The sequence below is a fragment of the Mobula birostris genome, chromosome 10 (assembly GCF_030028105.1).
Source record: "Mobula birostris isolate sMobBir1 chromosome 10, sMobBir1.hap1, whole genome shotgun sequence".
NCBI lineage: Eukaryota > Metazoa > Chordata > Chondrichthyes > Myliobatiformes > Myliobatidae > Mobula > Mobula birostris.
In genome coordinates this window covers 22,517,691-22,528,070 of record NC_092379.1, presented here as the reverse complement: position 1 = coordinate 22,528,070, position 10,380 = coordinate 22,517,691, and positions in this window count along the sequence as shown.

Below are 10,380 nucleotides of genomic sequence, written 5' to 3'. Positions count from 1 at the left end.
TCTCCCCATCCTCTCTCTCCCCATTCTCTCTCTCCCATCCTCTCTTTCTCCCCATCCTCTCTCTCTCCCCATCCTTTGATGCCCCCATCCCCTCTCTCCCCATCCGCTCGTTCCCCATCGTCTCTCTCCGCATCCCCTCTCTACCCCCATCCTCTCTCTACCCCATCCTCTCTCTACCCCATCCTCTCTCTCCCCATCCCCTCTCTCCCCATCCCATCTCTCTCCCTATCCTATCTCCCCCAATCCTCTCTCTCCTCCATCCTCTCTCTCCCCATCCCCTCTCTCTCCCCCAACCTCTATCCCACTCATCCTCTCTCTCTCCCCATCCTATCTCCACAATCCTCCTCTCCCCCATCCTCTCTCTCTCCATCCCCTCTCTCCCCATCCCCCTCTCTCCCCCATCCTCCTTCTCCCCATCCTCTCTCTTCCCCATCCTTTCTCTCCGCATCCTCTCTCCCCATTCTCTCTCCCCATCCTCTCTCTCTCCCCATCCTCTCTCGCCCCCATCCCCTCTCTCCCCATCCCCCTCTCCCCATCCTCTCTCTCTCCCCATCCTCTCTCTCCCCATCCTCTCAGTACCCCCATCCCCTCTCTCTCTCCCCATCCTCTCTCCCCCCATGCCCCCTCTCTCCTCTTCATCCCCCTCTCCCTCTCTACCCCAGCCCCTCTCCCATTCATCCTCTCTCTCCCCATCCCCTCTCTCCACATCCTCACTCTCCCCATCCTCTCTCTCCCCAATCCTCTCTCCCCATCCTCTCTCTCTCCCCATCCTCTCCCTCTCTCCATCCTATCTACCCCATCCCCTCTCTCCCCATCCGCTCTCTCCCCATCCTCTCTCTCCCCATCCCCATCCCCTCTCTACCCCCATCCCCTCTATCCCCATCCTCTCTTTACCCCATCCTCTCTTTACCCCATCCTCTCTCTCCCCATCCCCTCTCTCCCCATCCCCTCTCTCTCCCCATCCCCTCTCTCCCCCATCCTCTATCCCATTCACCCTCTCTCTCTCCCAATCCTATCTCCCCCAATCCTCTCTCTCTCCCCCATCCTCTCTCTCTCCATACCCTCTCTCCCCATGCTCTCACTACACCCATTCCCTCTCTCTCTTCCCCATCCTCTCTCTCTTACCATCCCCTCTCTCCCCTTCATCCTCTCTCCCCATCCCCTTTCTCCCCATCATATCTCTCCCCAATACTTTCTCTACCCCATCTTCTCTCTCGCCATCCTCTCGCTCCCCATGCCCTCGCTCCCCATCCTCTCTCTCCCCATCCTCTCTCTCCCCCCTTCATCCTCTCTCTCCATCCTCTCTCTTCCTCAATACTCTCTCCCCATCCTCTCTCTCCACATACTCTCTCTCCCTATCCCCTCTTTCCCCTTCATCCTCTCTCTCCCCATCCCCTCTCTCCCCATCTTCTCTCCCCATCCTCTCTCTACCCCATCCTCTCTCTCTCCTCTTCATCCCCCTCTCCCGCTCTACCCCATCACCTCTCGCAGTCATCTTCTCTCTCTCCCCAATCTTCTCTCTCCCCATCCCCTCTCTCCCCATCCTCTTTCTCCCCATCCTCTCTCTCCTCAATCCTCTCTCTCTCCCCATCCTCTATCCCATTCACCCTCTCTCTCTCCCAATCCTATCTCCCCCAATCCTCTCTCTCTCCCCCCCATCCTCTCTCTCTCCATACCCTCTCTCCCCATGCTCTCACTACACCCATTCCCTCTCTCTCTTCCCCATCCTCTCTCTCTTACCATCCCCTCTCTCCCCTTCATCCTCTCTCCCCATCCCCTCTCTCCCCATCATATCTCTCCCCAATACTCTCTCTACCCCATCTTCTCTCTCCCCATCCTCTCGCTCCCCATGCCCTCGCTCCCCATCCTCTCTCTCCCCATCCTTTCTCTCCCCATCCTCTCTCTCCCCCCTTCATCCTCTCTCTCCATCCTCTCTCTTCCTCAATACTCTCTCCCCATCCTCTCTCTCCACATACTCTCTCTCCCTATCCCCTCTTTCCCCTTCATCCTCTCTCTCCCCATCCCCTCTCTCCCCATCTTCTCTCCCCATCCTCTCTCTACCCCATCCTCTCTCTCTCCTCTTCATCCCCCTCTCCCTCTCTACCCCATCACCTCTCGCAGTCATCTTCTCTCTCTCCCCAATCTTCTCTCTCCCCATCCCCTCTCTCCCCATCCTCTTTCTCCCCATCCTCTCTCTCCTCAATCCTCTCTCTCTCCCCATCCTCTCTCTCTCCCCATCCTCTCTCTCCCCAACCTCGCTCTCCCCATTCCCTCTCTCTCCCCATCCACTCTCTCCCTATCCCCCCTCTCTCTCCCCATCCCCTCTCTCCCCATCCGCCCTCTCCCCCATCCTCTCACGACCCCCATCCCCTCTCTCTCTCCCCATCCTCTCTCCCCCCATGCCCCCTCTCTCCTCTTCATTCCCCACTCCCTCTCTACCCCAGCCCCTCTCCCATTCACCCTCTCTCTCTCCCAATCCTATCTCCCCCAATCCTCTCTCTCTCCCCCATCCTCTCTCTCTCCATCCCCTCTCTCCCCATGCTCTCACTACACCCATTCCCTCTCTCTCTTCCCCATCCTCTCTCTCTTACCATCCCCTCTCTCCCCTTCATCCTCTCTCCCATCCCCTCTCTCTCCCCCAACCTCTATCCCATTCATCCTCTCTCTCTCCCCATCCTATCTCCACAATCCTCTCTCTCCCCATCCTCTCTCGCTCCATCCCCTCTCTCCCCATCCCCTCTCTCTCCCCATCCTCCCTCACCCCATCCTCTCTCTGCCCATCCTTTCTCTCCCCCATCTTCTCTCTCCATTCTCTCTCCCCCAATCCTCCCTCACCCCATCCTCTCTCTCCCCATCCCCTCTCTCCCCATTCCCTCTCTCCCCATCCTCTCTCTCCCCATCCCCACTCTTCCCATCCTCTCTCCCCCATCCTCTCTCTCTCCCCATCCTCTCTAGCCTCCATCCCCTCTATCCCCATCCTCTCTCTCTACCCATCCTCTCTCTCTCCCCATCCTCTCTCTCCCCATCCTCTCTCTCTCCCCATCCTCTCTCTCCCCCATCCTCTCACTACCCCCATCCCCTCTCTCTCTCCCCATCCTCTCTCCCCTCATGCCCCCTCTCTCCTCTTCATCCCCCTCTCCCTCTCTACCCCAGCCCCTCTCCCATTCATCCTCTCTCTCCACATCCTCTCTCTCCCCATCCTCTCTCTCCCCATCCTCTCTCTCCCCATCCCCTCTCTCCCCATCCCTTCTCTAGCCCCATCCCGTCTATCCCCATCCTCTCGCTACCCCATCCTCTCTTTACCCCATCCTCTCTCTCCCCATCCCCTCTCTCCCCATCCCCTCTCTCTCCCCATGCTATCTCCCCCAATCCTCTCTCTCCTCCATCCTCTCTCTCCCCATCCCCACTCTCCGCATCCCCTCACTCCCCATCCTCTATCCCATTCACCCTCTCTCTCTCCCAATCCTATCTCCCCCAATCCTCTCTCTCTCAATCCCCTCTCTCCCCATCCCCACTCTCTCCCCATCCTCCCTCTCCCCATCCTCTCTCCCCATTCTCTCTCCCCCCAATCCTCCCTCTCCCCATCCCCTCTCTCCCCATACTCTCTCTACCCCATCCTCTCTCTACCCCATCCAATCTCTCTCCCCATCCTATCTGCCCCAATACTCTCTCTCCTCCATCCTCTCTCTCCCCATCCCCTCTCTCCCCATCCCTCTCTCTCCCCATCCTCTGTCCAATTCATCCTCTCTCTCTCCCCATCCTATCTCCCCCAATCCTCTCTCTCTCCCCATCCTATCTCCCCCAATCCTCTCTCTCTCAATCCCCTCTCTCCCCATCCCCTCTCTCTCCCCATCCTCCCTCTCCCCATCCTCTCTCCCCATTCTCTCTCCCCCCAATCCTCCCTCTCCCCATCCCCTCTCTCCCCATACTCTCTCTACCCCATCCTCTCTCTCCCCATCCGCTCTCTCCCCATCCTCTCTCTACCCCCATCCCCTCTCTCCCCATCCCCTCTCTCCCTCATCCTCTCTCTCCCCATCCTCTCTCTCCCCATGCGTCCTCTCCCCATCCTCTCTCTCCCCATCCCCTCTCTCCACCATCCTCTCTCTCCCTCATCCTCTCTCTACCCCATCCACTCTCTACCCCATCCTCTCTCTCCCCATCCCCTCTCTCCCCATCCCATCTCTCTCCCCATCCTATCTCCCCCAATCCTCTCTCTCCTCCATCCTCTCTCTCCCCATCCCCTCTCTCTCCCCCAACCTCTATCCCATTCATCCTCTCTCTCTCCCCATCCTATCTCCACAATCCTCTCTCTCCCCATCCTCTCTCGCTCCATCCCCTCTCTCCCCATCCCCTCTCTCTCCCCATCCTTTCTCTCCCCATCTTCTCTCCCCATTCTCTCTCCCCCAATCCTCCCTCACCCCATCCTCTCTCTCCCCATCCCCTCTCTCCCCATTCCCTCTCTCCCCATCCTCTCTCTCCCCATCCCCACTCTTCCCATCCTCTCTCCCCCATCCTCTCTCTCTCCCCATCCTCTCTAGCCTCCATCCCCTCTATCCCCATCCTCTCTCTCTCCCCATCCTCTCTCTCTCCCCATCCTCTCTCTCCCCCATCCTCTCACTACCCCCATCCCCCCTCTCTCTCCCCATCCTCTCTCCCCTCATGCCCCCTCTCTCCTCTTCATCCCCCTCTCCCTCTCTACCCCAGCCCCTCTCCCATTCATCCTCTCTCTCCACATCCTCTCTCTCCCCATCCTCTCTCTCCCCATCCTTTCTCTCCCCATCCCTTCTCTAGCCCCATCCCCTCTATCCCCATCCCCTCTCTCCGCATCCCCTCACTCCCCCATCCTCTATCCCATTCACCCTCTCTCTCTCCCAATCCTAACTCCCCCAATCCTCTCTCTCTCCCCCATCCTCTCTCTCTCCATCCCCTCTCTCCCCATGCTCTCACTACACCCATTCCCTCTCTCTCTTCCCCATCCTCTCTCTCTTACCATCCCCTCTCTCCCCTTCATCCTCTCTCCCCATCCCCTCTCTCTCCCCCAACCTCTATCCCATTCATCCTCTCTCTCTCCCCATCCTATCTCCACAATCCTCTCTCTCCCCATCCTCTCTCGCTCCATCCCCTCTCTCCCCATCCCCTCTATCCCCACCCTCCCTCTACCCCATCCTCTATCCCATTCATCCTCTCTCTCTCCCCATGCTATCTCCCCCAATCCCCTCTCCCCATCCACTCTCTCTCCCCATCCTCTCTCTCCGCATCCCCTCTCAACCCCCATCCTCTCTCTCCCTCATCCTCTCTCTACCCCATCCACTCTCTACCCCATCCTCTCTCTCCCCATCCCCTCTCTCCCCATCCCATCTCTCTCCCCATCCTATCTCCCCCAATCCTCTCTCTCCTCCATCCTCTCTCTCCCCATCCCCTCTCTCCCCATCCCCTCTCTCTCCCCCAACCTCTATCCCATTCATCCTCTCTCTCTCCCCATCCTATCTCCACAATCCTCTCTCTCTCCCCATCCTCTCTCGGCTCCATCCCCTCTCTCCCCATCCCCTCTCTCTCCCCATCCTCCCTCACCCCATCCTCTCTCTGCCCATCCTTTCTCTCCTCATCTTCTCTCCCCATTCTCTCTCCCCCAATCCTCCCTCACCCCATCCTCTCTCTCCCCATCCTCTCTCTCCCCATCCCCTCTCTCCCCATTCCCTCTCTCCCCATCCTCTCTCTCCCCATCCCCACTCTTCCCATCCTCTCTCCCCCATCCTCTCTCTCTCCCCATCCTCTCTAGCCTCCATCCCCTCTATCCCCATCCTCTCTCTCTACCCATCCTCTCTCTCTCCCCATCCTCTCTCTCCCCATCCTCTCTCTCTCCCCATCCTCTCTCTCCCCCATCCTCTCACTACCCCCATCCCCTCTCTCTCTCCCCATCCTCTCTCCCCTCATGCCCCCTCTCTCCTCTTCATCCCCCTCTCCCTCTCTACCCCAGCCCCTCTCCCATTCATCCTCTCTCTCCATATCCTCTCTCTCCCCATCCTCTCTCTCCCCATCCTCTCTCTCCCCATCCCCTCTCTCCCCATCCCTTCTCTAGCCCCATCCCCTCTATCCCCATCCTCTCGCTACCCCATCCTCTCTTTACCCCATCCTCTCTCTCCCCATCCCCTCTCTCCCCATCCCCTCTCTCTCCCCATGCTATCTCCCCCAATCCTCTCTCTCCTCCATCCTCTCTCTCCCCATCCCCCTCTCTCCGCATCCCCTCACTCCCCCATCCTCTATCCCATTCACCCTCTCTCTCTCCCAATCCTATCTCCCCCAATCCTCTCTCTCTCCCCCATCCTCTCTCTCTCCATCCCCTCTCTCCCCATGCTCTCACTACACCCATTCCCTCTCTCTCTTCCTCATCCTCTCTCTCTTACCATCCCCTCTCTCCCCTTCATCCTCTCTCCCCATCCCCTCTCTCCCCATCATATCTCTCCCCAATACTCTCTCTACCCCATCTTCTCTCTCCCCATCCTCTCGCTCCCCATGCCCTCGCTCCCCATCCTCTCTCTCCCCATCCTCTCTCTCCCCATCCTCTCTCTCCCCCCTTCATCCTCTCTCTCCATCCTCTCTCTTCCTCAATACTCTCTCCCCATCCTCTCTCTCCACATACTCTCTCTCCCCATCCCCTCTTTCCCCTTCATCCTCTCTCTCCCCATCCCCTCTCTCCCCATCTTCTCTCCCCATCCTCTCTCTACCCCATCCTCTCTCTCTCCTCTTCATCCCCCTCTCCCTCTCTACCCCATCCCCTCTCGCAGTCACCTTCTCTCTCTCCCCCAATCTTCTCTCTCCCCATCCCCTCTCTCCCCATCCTCTTTCTCCCCATCCTCTCTCTCCCCAATCCTCTCTCTCCCCATCCTCTCTCTCTCTCCCCATCCTCTCTCTCCCCAACCTCGCTCTCCCCATTCCCTCTCTCTCCCCATCCACTCTCTCCCTATCCCCCCTCTCTCTCCCCATCCCCTCTCTCCCCATCCTCTCTCTCCCCATCCCCATCCGCCCTCTCCCCATCCTCTCACGACCCCCATCCCCTCTCTCTCTCCACATCCTCTCTCCCCCCATGCCCCCTCTCTCCTCTTCATTCCCCACTCCCTCTCTACCCCAGCCCCTCTCACGTTCATCCTCTCTCTCCCCATCCTCTCTCTCCCCATTCTCTCTCTCCCCATCTCTCTCTCCCATCCCTTCTCTCCCCATCCTCTCTCCCCATCCCCTCCTACCCCCATCCTCTCTATCCCCACCCTCCTCTACCCCATCCTCTATCGCATTCATCCTCTCTCTCCCCATGCTATCTCCCCCAATCCCCTCTCTCCCCATCCCCTCTCTCTCCCCATCCTTCCTCTCCCCATCCTCTCTCCCCATTCTCTCTCCCCCCAATCCTCTCTCCCCATCCCCTATCCCCCCATCCTCTATCCCATTCATCCTTTCTCTCTCCCCATCCTATCTCCCACTATCCTGTCTCTCTCCCCATCCTCTCTTGCCTCCATCCCCTCTCTCCCCATCCCCTCTATCCCCATCCTCTCTCTCTACCCATCCTCTCTCTCTCCCCATCCTCTCTCTCCCCATCCTCTCTCTCCCCATTCTCTCCCCCATCCTCTCTCTACCCCCAATCCCCTCTCTCCCCATCCTCTCTCTCTCTCCCCATCCTCTCTCTCCCCATCCTCTCACTCCCCATCCCCTCTCTCTCCCCATCCTCTCTCTCTCCCCATCCTCTCTCCCCAATCCTCTCTCTCTCCCCCAATCCCCTCTCTCCCCATCCCCTCTCTCCCCATCCCCTCTCTCTCCCCATCCTTTCTCTCTCCCCATCCTCTCTCTCCCCCATCCTCTCTCTCCCCATCCTCTCTCTCTCCCCATCCTCTCTCTCTCCCTAATCCCCTCTCTCCCCATCCTCTCTCCCCCATCCTCTCTCTACCCCATCCTCTCTCTCTCCCCATCCTCTCTCCCCATCCTCTCTCTACCCCATCCTCTCTCTCCCCATCCTCTCTCTCCCCATCCTCTCTCTCCCCATCCTCTCTCCCCCCATCCCTTCTCCCCCCCTTCTTTCTCTCTCCCCATCCTCTCTCACCCCACCTCTCTCCCCCCAATCCTCTCTCCACCCCATCCTCTCTCTACCCCATCCTCTCTTCCCCCCGCCCCCAATCTTGTCTCTCCAATCTGTAGCTCCCCTAATCACAGCATTCTGCAGAGAGTGGTACGGACAGCCCGCTGCATCTGCAGTTGTGACCTTTCCATGATTCAGGACATTTACAAAGACAGATGTGAACAAGTGGCCTAAAGAATCATTGGGGACCCGAGTCATCCCAGCCACTACCATCTCGGAAACAGCATCGCAGTGTAAAAGCCAGGACCAACAGGCTCCGGGACAACTTCTTCCACCGGGCCATCAGACTGATGAACGCATGCTGATTTGAATGTATTTCTATGTTACATTGACTGTTCTATTTATTATAAATTACTATAAATTGCACATCGCACATTTAGATGGACACGTAACATAGAGTTTTACTCCTCATGTATGTGAAGGATTTAAGAAATAAAGTCAATTCATTTCAGTTCCCCCTCCACCTCTCATTACCGACCTTTCTCCCCTCATCCTCTTCCTCCTCTTCTTTTCTCACCCTATCTCCCCATTTCACTCCCCTCCCTCTAATCATCTCTCCCCCACCCTTCTCCCAGTCATACTCCCCCACTCCTCTCCCTCCATCTCCAATCCTCCTTCTCCCCAGCTCTTGCAGTTCCTCTATCTTTCCCCCTCTCCAGCCCCTTTCTCTCCCCAATCCCTCTTCCCCATCCTCTCTTTACCAAACTCTCCCCCGAACATACACTCTCCCCATTAACTTTCCCCCACCCTCTGCCGCCTCATCCACTTTCCCATCATCCTCTCCCCCTACTTTCCCTCTTTTGCTCCCCCTACTCCCAGTTCCTCCACACCTCTCTCCCCTCCCTATCTCCCCCCACTCATCCCTTACCCACTCTCGCCCCCTCACTCCCGACTCCTCTCTCCCCTCCCCGCTCTCCCTCCTCATCTTCTCACCCTGTCTCCCCCTACTCCTCTCTCACACACTATCTGCCCCATCTTACTCCCCTCCATCTAATCGTCTCTCCTCTACCCTTTCCTCAGTCTCACTCCCCCACTCCTCTCCCTCCCCATCCTCCAATCCTCACTCAAACCCTCCCCCCACCCCGTCTCCCCTCCACTTAGTCCCTCACACCCTATCTGCTCCTACTCCTCCTCACCCCAGCTCCCCTACTCCTCCTCACTCACTATCTCCCTCTGCAATACCTCATGACCTATCTCACGCTACTCATCCCTCACTCCATCTCCCCTTTTTCTCCTCACCCGCCATTTCCCCAACTCTTCTGTTACCAGTGTATCTCCCCCTACTCTTCCTCACCTCCTATCCCCCTTCTCCTCTCTTCCCCATCTTTTCTCCCCCTCATCCCATCTCTACTTACCTCTCTCCCTCGTCCTCCTTCCCCATCGCCTCCTCAGTCCTTCCTTCCCCTTCTCTCCATCCTCTCTCCCCAACTTTCTCCTTCCCCTACTCCTCCCTCACCCTCCATCTCCTCTTCTCACTCCCCCAACTCTTCTCCCTCCATCCTCTATCATTTCCCCTCCCATCCTCTCTTCCCCATGCTCCCTTTCCCATCCTCTCTCTTCTCACCATCTTCTCCCTCCCCTCCCATCCACTCTCTACCTGTCTTCCTCCCCTCCTCCTCTCCCTCCCCTACTCCTCCCTCTCCCTCTTCTTACACTTCTCTCTCCACTCTCCCTCCCCTTCTCTCTACACTTTCTCCTACTCCTCTCTATCCCCCCTGCCCTCTCCCCCACCCCGTCTCCCCACTCCTTACACTTCTCTCTCCACTCTCTCTCCCCTTCTCCTCTCCTCTCTACACTTTCCTCTCCTCCTCTCCCCACCCCTCTCTATCCCCTCCCCCACTCCTCTCTCTCCGCTCTCCCCCCACTCCCCTTTCTCTCCCTTCCTCCAACTCCAACCCTCTCCCACTCCCCCAGCATCTCCCTCCAACTCCCCAATCCACCACCGCCCCCCCTCCCCCCGGTTTCATACTCCCTGACCTTGTTTCCCATTCATCCATTTCTTTTCCCTTTGTTCACCCTCCTCCGCCCCCGCCCTCTGGTGAAGCTGTCGGTAGTCCCTCCGGTCAGCATCCCCATCTGGCCCGGTGTCAGGTTTTATTGGGGATTTTGTTGCTGTGAGACTCAGCAGGATGTTTTAACGATAGTCTCTGGATATCCCATAAACAGACGACTCCTCCTTTTAACGTTCTTCTTCCCAGGATCTGGCTGAGGTTTATTCCCCACTCTTCACCAGCCTCCGGGATGGAGGAGAGGGGTGG